This window comes from Garra rufa, chromosome 3, assembly GCF_049309525.1.
Source record: "Garra rufa chromosome 3, GarRuf1.0, whole genome shotgun sequence".
Taxonomy (NCBI): domain Eukaryota; kingdom Metazoa; phylum Chordata; class Actinopteri; order Cypriniformes; family Cyprinidae; genus Garra; species Garra rufa.
The window spans coordinates 47,693,149-47,703,160 of NC_133363.1; positions in this window are offsets into that span (position 1 = coordinate 47,693,149).

Sequence of the window (10,012 nt, forward strand, 5' to 3'; positions counted from 1 at the left end):
ATTGTTCAACACTTGAATGAATTAACTTTCTGTGTCCCATTATCGTTAACTGTTATGTTTATGACTCGTCGTAGTTTGTCGATTCTACCGAATTGGGAACACTTTCTTTTTTTAACTGAACACAAATTCTAACTATTTACTTATCAAAATATGTGTTGGTCAGTCTCAGGTAACTTTATGTATATATTTATTTAGTTGTTTCTTTATTTATTTTACAAAGATTTTGAGTAGAAGATCAGCCCTCAACCCTGTTACCAAAACGCATGTTTAAAAATATGGGGTGTCATCTATTTTTATTTTTATTTTTTTTGTTTTCCCCTCAAATCAGTGTTTATTTAAAAACCGACGATTTTATCCATCTCCGTGCACGTATAAATTCTCCTTTCCCTTCACATTTGCCACAGTAATTTTTTCCTGTTTAAAATAAACCATACATTGCACATATTTCAACAGGTAGAAAAATATATATTATTGAATATTAACAATGCAAGATAGCATTATTAATATTTATTGTGAATTTCTTATATAACCAAATTATGAAAGCATCATCATCATCATATGAATTATAAACATTCTGCCACATTCTTTTTCTTTTCTTTTATTATTATTTTGGGGGGATAGATGTCAGTGAGTGAGATAAACTTCACTGCTCTGAATAAACTGTTTGTGTGGGGAAATTGCTTATGATCCAAAGCCTTTTCCAAATCCAAAGCCTAAACAGTTTTAGACTCATTGATCTATTTTTGAAGTTTACACCAAAACAAATTTCAGGTCAGCAATCTCAGACTGGAAGTTAGGGTGGAGATTATTGCCTCACTGAGGTTAGAATTATGAAATTTCTGAAACTGTTTGACCCACTTACCTGTAAATAATATATGTCAAATTAATAACAAAATCAGACATGAACTGTCCCATAACTGTTGTTAAACTGAGACGAAAAACATCCTGCAAATTGGCTGGTGCTAGTAATTGAGTGTGTTCCAGGAATAGGGTGTGCTTAGATTTATACAGTCAAACTAAAAATTATTCAGACACTAGATATAATTTTTTTATATATTGTTTTACTAGTGGGTGCAGGACACTATAGTTCATTTATGTAAGTGAGGTCAGCAAAGTAAATTAAGCTGTGTCATGTTATACCCAAAAATACTTTGATAAATAAAAAAATTTGGGACCAAAAATTTGATTTGACACTTTGACCTTACCATGTTTTGTTGCATACCTTTCTATCAAAGTTATCTGACATTATCAAGATGAATTTGTTCTGACACAGTTTAACTATTGAGTTGTTGTCGTATTTTATTACCTTCTCTAAACTATAGTAAATCAATTCTGATGTGAGTAGGGCTGCCACTAACAACTATTTTTATATCAATTAATCTATCGACTAATTTATAGATTAATTTATTAATCTAAACGACTAATTTCCCACACACAAAAAAAATCAACAATTTTAAGAAAATTTTATTTTTAATAAAATCAATTAATTGGAAATGCTGTTGATTATTAAAATTTAGTAGAACCATTAAAATGATATCCAGAAAAGAAACCTGTAATACTCAATTAAATTAATTAGACAGGCTTTTTGATTAAATAAAATATTAATTTAACCATTAAAATAGAGTATATAAAAATTAAAACTGAAAAAAAAAAATACATTTGAAAATAAAACGGATTTCATAGGGCATTATAATTTATATAAATATATATAATTACTTAAAGGTTATTGTAAAAAAAATATATATATAATAGCAATAAGGCAATAATAATTAGTTTAAATGAAGAATCAAAAACAAGAAATCATATGGTTTTATTGCACAAAACTGTTGAAATGCATGTATTATAAAGGTAATGTCGTGCTACTGGTGTCTCTAATAAATGCATTTTCCCTCAATTTTACCTATTAATTATAGCTATTCCACACTATAAATGAAAGCTATTATTTCTTTTTCTTAGGCTCTAAAATATAAAACAACTTTAATTGTAAGTGATTTTAAAACAATCTTCATATAAAATTTTAATTGTATTTGCACAAACTACAAATTAATCCAAATTAATCAGCCACTAGAGTAGTCGAGTGATGATTTCTCTTTTTCTTTTGTTCTTTGATTTCCATGAACGATAGACTTCAGCAGGTTTCACTTTAAAATCAGCTCGGTCTCTTTAAAATCTGATGCACATGACGTGGATCTGACACATGCGATTTTCTCGAAACTGTTTACGGTCATTTAAGACTTTATAACTCATTTAAGACTATGTTTACGAGGTAACTTGCCAAAACCGCGCATTCCAAACATGTCTTTTTTTAAACCCTTTCTCACAGCTAATCTCTCTAAAAAATTGATTATTACAGAAGCGGAGCAGAATCTACAGGATGGCGAGCACTGAGCAATCTGCACAGGAATTCCTAGGAAATGGACGAAATCTGCTGACTGAATGTCATTTAAACTGTGATCCTGTAATTAAAGCCCTAAACAAGTCTGATTTTTTACAAACTAATGAGCTTCATTCAATTGAATCTGCAGAAAATAGTCAGGATAAGATAAAAATCATACTTGACATAGTTATTTCTAAAGGAGAAGATGCATGCTATACGTTTTTGAAAATTCTTGACAAAAAAAGATCTCAAGTATTTCCAAGACCTGGTTTGGTGTCTCCAGATTTACATCACTGGATTAGTTGCTTCTCCTTCCAGGATGAACCACAATCTCAGACAGCAAACAAAGCAGGTGGGTAACAAACACAGGAATTCTGTATTTCTTCTTATTGTATCAAGTGGTTTAGATAAGTGTATTTTCATTCCTATCTTTAGTTTTATTAATACCTTTGTTTAATCAGAGGCATTTAGTTTAAGTGAGAGAAGACAAAGTGGTAGTATAATAGGGTTCACCCCTGCCTTGGTTTTCTGATGTTCATTGACCTTTCTCGATCAATGATGTCTCAATAGTTAAGGAATATGGAAGCATACAATGCTAAACAAACATTTTTTTTCTCTAATTGTCAATTTGTGACAAATTGAGTCTATTTTTATTGACCTTTTGAAGCATACATTTGAATACTATCCACATCAGAGAACTAGTTTTCACTGTACTGTTGTATATCTATGAATAATTTTGTTTTCAAATATATTTTCCAGATTCAGATCCTTGTACCACATACCAGGGCCTTTTGAGATGGAAAGCAAGACAAATACTGGATGATAAATGGAAGCAAAGCATGAATTTCTTAAAAAGTGAGCAAAAAAGAAAACCCTTCATGTACATACCCCTCGTTATGGACACAGATTGTAGTACAATTGCAAAGCTTAAGAAGACAAAGGGATCCAAGAAATCTCGTTCAAAGAAAATGAAGACGTACATTCCAACAGACAAGAAAATGTTGTCTCCCAAAGACTTACTAATGAATGATGAGAAAAGCATCCTGCTTGTGGGAAAACCTGGAGTGGGCAAGACAACAGTTGCACTGGAGATACTTAGACTCTGGACAGAAGAAAAAAACATTTCAGTGGGTTATATGTTTTATTTTGATGAGTCACTGATGAGGGTCTTCTCTCAGTGTCCATATCCTCAAACCTTGAAGGATCTTCTTTTTCAAAACTACATATCCCCAGATAAAGCATCTGATCAAGTCCTGGAAAATATTGAGAGCAATTCAGAGAATGTTGTTATCATTTTTGATGGTATCATGGATGTGGTTGGAAACTCTGTGATTAAACAGCTTATGGAGAAAGAACTTCTAAAGGAAGCAAAGGTCTTGACCACTTGCAGACCAGAAGCTGAGGATGCAGGTTACCTGTCAGACTGGCGTTCTTATCGAGTGGAGGTTCAGGGCTTTGATCATAAGTCCATCTATGAATACTTTAAGTGGATGTTGGGAACAACAGATGACATGGCTGCTTTGGAAAACCCAGAATTGTTTAGTTTATGCTCTGTACCACTGTATGCCTTCATAGTAGCTGCCTGCATTTCAGTAAGTCCTACTGAAGCCAGGAATAAGCCATTTACAGTTACAGAGATGTATGTCCGAATTTTTCGCTTTTGCATGAAACAACATGGGCACCAAGATGTGGAGCACATGGATAAGTACATTAAAGACAACAAGTGGGATGTCATAAACTTAGCTTTAGCCTCTTATCAAGCAATGCAAGCAAAGACAGTGAACCTGACAGATTTGGATCATAAAGATAAGCCTGTGCAAAATGCTTTCTTAACAAAGCAATTTTGGAACCCGTCCACAACCACCTGCAAAGTGTATGCATTCCTGCATAATACAATGCAAGAGTTTTGGGCAGCTCTCTATCTAATTTTAAATCCTGACAAGATCTCATGTGTTCTGGATCAATGCCAAACTGATGAAGATGGAAAATACCTTAAATATATCATGACATTTTTGTCTGGCCTTCTCTCTGAGAATGTAGTTGAGCTCATAAAGTGTTTGGTGCCAATAGAACAGATAGAAGCCACACGTGTTAAGTATTTTCAACAGATTGTCGACACTTTCCTTTACACCAAAGAACAGAATCAAGAAGGCGATTGTGAGCAGTTTGTGGAAGCTGACAACATCCTATTTGTGAGTCGATGCCTTTATGAGTATCAGTCTCCTGAGGCATGCCAACTGTTCCTGGAAAAGGTTCAGTATGAGCTCGATTTAGAGGATCAAACACTTGATCCTTACCAGTGCTGTATAATATCCTACTTGGTCAATCAAGCTGTGCATCGGAGTATTGATCTGGATCTCACAGATTGTACCATTCCTGACCCCGGTTTAAAACTCCTTCTAAGCTCATTGAAAAATTTGAAAATTCTCAGGTAGTTTAGTTATGGCTGTTGAAACAAATAGCTACTTCCTTAGTGTCTAGCAATTACAAAAATTATATGATGTTTACTTTTTTTTCTTCACATTTTTTGTTCCTAGGTCAACAAGCATGTTGAAATCTCAAATGTGGAGAGTGGCTCTTGAAGCAGGGCAGTTTTCAGATTTTGATAGCTTGCTTAGCTTATTCAGCTTTGAAATGCATCTCTCTCCACTTAAAACACTAGACCAAAAGGTGTTTCAAAGGATAGGAGAAGTCCTTACAAATAAGAGATCAGAGACGAGTGTTCATCTTTTTCTGCATGTAAATGAAGAAGTCATGACCAGACCTTTCCAGAAAACAATTTTTGAGAACTTACCCAATATTGCAACCATTAGGTACAACCAGTTACATATATTTATTTATTCACTTTATATGTATTCATTCATTTTTTTAACGTAATTCACATATTAATTTTTTTTCTCATTTGTTTGTAGGATTTTTCCCCATCATTTTAAAGTACCTATAGAAACAGAGCTCTATCTTCAAGGAGCTATTTATGAGATTAAGACAGGTCAACGATGTGTAAGGAAACTGCTGTTTGTTTGCAGCAATAATCAAAGAGAAAACTTTGATGAACAGTGTAAACTCTTGCTGAAACTGCATGAACATGCCAAGAACATGGATGTTCTTCCAGTTTTGCAACCTGTTTTCTATGCATTGCCACCTACATGGGTTGTACAGCCTTCAAACCCATCATTGTCAATACTTCTCCAAACCATGGAAGTTCTAAATTTAAGGAAGCCTGCTGAACTAGATCATGCCACATATGAGCTGAGTGAACTTAAAATAATTCTTCAGTGTATGCCCTACATTACAGAAATTAGGTGAGTTTCTTATCTGTCGGTCACTGTGAGTTATGTTGTGATGACAATAGGGGTCTTACTTGGGATCCTCAATTACCTCTGTTTTTAAAAGAAAAGCATTTTTGCATGTCGAGCCACTCCTCCGTACATATGAATATATAAGGTGGTGGGGTGCATCCACTCATTCAGATTTTTGCTTTGGAGCCGAGTGTGTGTATGATTGCACTACACAAAGCCTTTCAACTCTGTGGACACTCTTCTGTGTTGGCAAGAAGGCACATTCAGTGAAGTCCCCAAGGGCCTCCCACTCCTCACCCAGCTCTTGTCCTGTGCAGCTTCCGGATGATTCCACTAGCCATTTTTATGGCGGTCCCAGTCATAAAGATCAGATGTAGATAGCAGCATCGGTGGATAGACTATTGTCTTGTGAGGATGAAGATTTGGGAGGACTGGCCCCCTTGGGTTTTGTTGCTGAACTGGACCAGAGTTGACAGCTATGCTTGCCATGTTCTGGCAAAGGACGCAATCGAACCTGTCCCTCCAGCCAAGATGAAGGCAGGCTTTCTAGCCCTGAAGGAGGTGTACTTGCACGTCTAAATTTTTCTACATCACAGAACCGTTTCAGTGGTTTGCGGACCATTGCCACAGTCATGCCACTTAGATTGCTCCATATGAGACCTCTTCAGCAATGGATAGTAGATGCCATCACCTTGGCATACCAATCCCATGGTAAGTCTATCCCCCCCACCCCCCCCCCCCCCCCCTACACCTACTGTGTAGCTTCCTCCTGGGCTTTGGCACACAGTGCCTCTCTAGTGAACATCTGCAGAGCTGCAGGCTGGGCGACTCCAAACACCTTTGCGAGGTTTAACAACCTTTGTGCTGAGGTGGTTTCTTCCTATGTATTGGTTAATACATACGTGGCAAGTAGAACCGGCTCTGTGTAATGCTTTCTGTGCCATTTCCCCTCAAATGGGGATGCATGCACCCAGTCGGTGAACCCTGGTTGAGCATCCTCCAGCATTCCCGGAAGTCAGACTCAGCAGAGGAGTACTTGTATTAGCATCCTCCAGCAGCCATTGGCCCATCTCGGTACCAAGTTCATTTAATTTGCGCTGGTTGTTGGGAAGGGTAAGACTTTTTTATGTTGGCATTTGCCTTGGTACAGCATGGCTTGTCAATATTTGCAGCACTAAAAGTTGTGACAGCATTCAGTGGTTGTGGTGCATTCCATAGAGACCCCTAATGTCCTTATGACATAACTCGCAGTGCTGGACATAGAGGGAACATCTCGATTATATACGTAACCCGTGTTCCCTAATAGGAACAGAGATGTTATGTTCCCCTTGCCACAACCCTGAACCATTAGCTGAATGCTGGGACACAGTCTGGGCTCCTGGATAAAGTGGATGCACGCCACCTCATATACCCATTGGCCTTTTCTCTTAAACTGAGAGGTGATTAGATCTCCTAAGTAAGACCCCTAATGTCATCACAACATAATGTCTCTGTTACCTCTATTAGAGAACGGGAGTTACATACATAACCAAGACATTTTTGTTGATGTTGAACAACTGGATATAGTTCTTAAATATATATATTTTTAATATATTTTTAATACAATATATTGCAGGTTTAGTGCTGCTCTCAGACAGCCCAAAGACATTCACAAAATTGTCAAGATTGCTGCTGAACTTTTCATTCTTGCATCTGAAAGTGGAGGGGAACAACTAAAAAGCCTTTCTACAGCATGCTGTTACTCAACCTTTCCCTTTGCTGAAGAGAGCAAAGACATACAGAGCTTTTTCTTTTTGGATCTCTTCAACCAGTTGAAGCAAACTTCATCATGGAAGGCCGCGCTACCAGCTTTGAAGCCCATTCTTCAGGTTGCCCCTGCTGTATGGGCATTGGACCTACAAACACTAGAGAAGACTCTTGCTCTTACTGAACTACTAAATCTTCAGGCCGTCACAAAAACTGTGGAGCTCACAAGCTGGTCATGTGAAAGAGAAAAACTAAAGGGTTTCCTAAATTGTTTACCCTACATTTCACATCTTTGGTGAGTTGATTTTTTAAGACAAAATTAAAATGCATGATGCTTTATTTGGCAGTTTAATAGGGATGGTTCACCCAAAAATGAATATTCTGTCATAATTTAGTCACCTTTTATGATTTCTTTTCTAGAACACAAATAAAGGTATTTTCTAGAATGTTGATACCCAAACCGTTTTGGTTACATTTGACTTACATTGTATGTACTTACATCTATTTATAACAATTTCCTTTTGAAGAAAGAAATTCGTACAGTTTTGAAACAACATCAGGGTGAGTAAAAGATGACAGCATTTTCATTTTTGGTTGCATTAACTCTTTAAATTGTAATATTTTCATTTGAGAAATAACCATTAAATAAATCCTTGCATTTTCTTATTTGATTTGTGTAGTAACTTTACCTGCAACTTGCAATCTCTCTATAGCTGTGATGAGCAGTTTTTCCAGTTTGTGTGTAACGTCCTCTCAGCAGACAGCGAATGGAAAACAAAACATATAGCTGAGCTTTTAAGATCTCTTGGTTTTAGCATTTCTTTGATAGACATGCTGCCAAGTCGGCTCTGCGAAGCTGTTGGCAATGTTTTTAAACTAGTGGACAAAGAGGAGGACATCTCCCTAAGTCTTATTCCACAACAGATCTCTTGCCAAGGTTGTGCCTACCTCTTTTCAAATGTGAAAAAGCTTCAGACCTTGAGGTAATCATTTTTATGATCTAACTTCATTGTACAAATTTCAGTGTTCTGACCAAGTATGCTTGCTTGCTTTTTCTATTATTGGTTATTTTATTTTACTTTTTTCCAGAGTAAATGAAATGGCAACTGTAAAGCTTGCAAGACTGGCTATATCAGATAAAGAAATAAATGCTGTAACTGTGGAAGAGCTGTCTTTGGTTTTGGCTAACTCTCTTCTACCAGAGAGAGCACTTTGCCAGCTATTAAGTAGCCTAACTTCTCTTCTTAGAGTCTGGAGAGTCCGCAACTTGAACCTTTCTGAATTTAAAATTGAGCCTCACTGGCTCATTTGTCTGCTGTGTCATCAGGGTCCCTTGACCATCAAGTAAGTGTGATTCTGCTGTGGAGTATGTACTTTTTTTTTTCTTCAAAAAGTGTTTGTTTATTTGAAAATATGTTTATTAATAAGAATTCTGTGACAACAGATTTCATGAAGGCACTCTGCAACAACTGGCAGAAATTGTGTATGATGCTCGAGATGAAAATTTGACACATTTGTTCCTGGAGAAAATTGATGGTGATTTGTCACATTGTAATTTGTCCTGGGAAGTTTTATCTTATCTAATTCGGGGCACCAGAATCCAAGTAACACTAGACCTTGCAGAGGGCAGATTTAATATCCTGAAAGTTCCAAGCCTTCTTGCTGTACTGGACACAGTCTGCTTTAAAAGGCAAGATCTTTACCGGTGTACAGTTTAATATATTTATTCATATCTACACTTTATGATGTTGCTAGCATCAGATGTTCTGATATAATTCTTTCTTAATAATGCAGGATAAGCCCACGGTTTGTCAGGGCTGCACTGAAAGAGATATACCATAACCGTGCAGGTCATCTGATCGTGAAATTAGTCAAATCTTCAGCTAACCTGATTAACCTTTGCATGAGAGAGTTGGATTCAACTGACTGCAAAGCCCTCTGTTTTGCCCTGCACTACAGTGATGGTGTTAAGCTCAATCTGTTGAACTCTGTCATACCAAACAATGAGACTGACAGCATTGTCAAACTTTTACACAGAGTTTCTGATCTGAGGTAATGTGCTCAAATAATTTATGTTAAGCTTACATTTAAAAATTTTAGCATCATTTTAGCATTGCTCACTGAACTTATTGTCTTACATTACTGCTGCACTTTATTGGACTAGGGTTGATAGAAAGCTGTTGTTGAGCTTTCTTCATGCCTCTAAAAACATGGAAAAACAAGGATATTGGGTGTCTTCCCTTTTGACTGCACTGAACCACAAACTAGACTTCTCCTGCAATTCTTCCCTCGGCAATGGCCGCCTTGGTCAAGAGAACGGGGATCTTCTAACTATGAGTCGTATGGATTTTACAGCCATTTCTTCTGCCATTAAAACATCAACCTGTGACACAGAATTAATTTTATACGACTGCCAAGCTGATGATTCTGCACTTGAGATGCTCTTTCCTATTCTGCACAACGTGCATCTTCAGTGAGTCCTCATATATTTTTACAAAATTCAAGGTAATTATCGTTATTGTTAGATTTCTATAGGTGATTAAATGATTCAGTTGCAAAAACTTCTGTTTTACAGATTGGACAAAAGCCT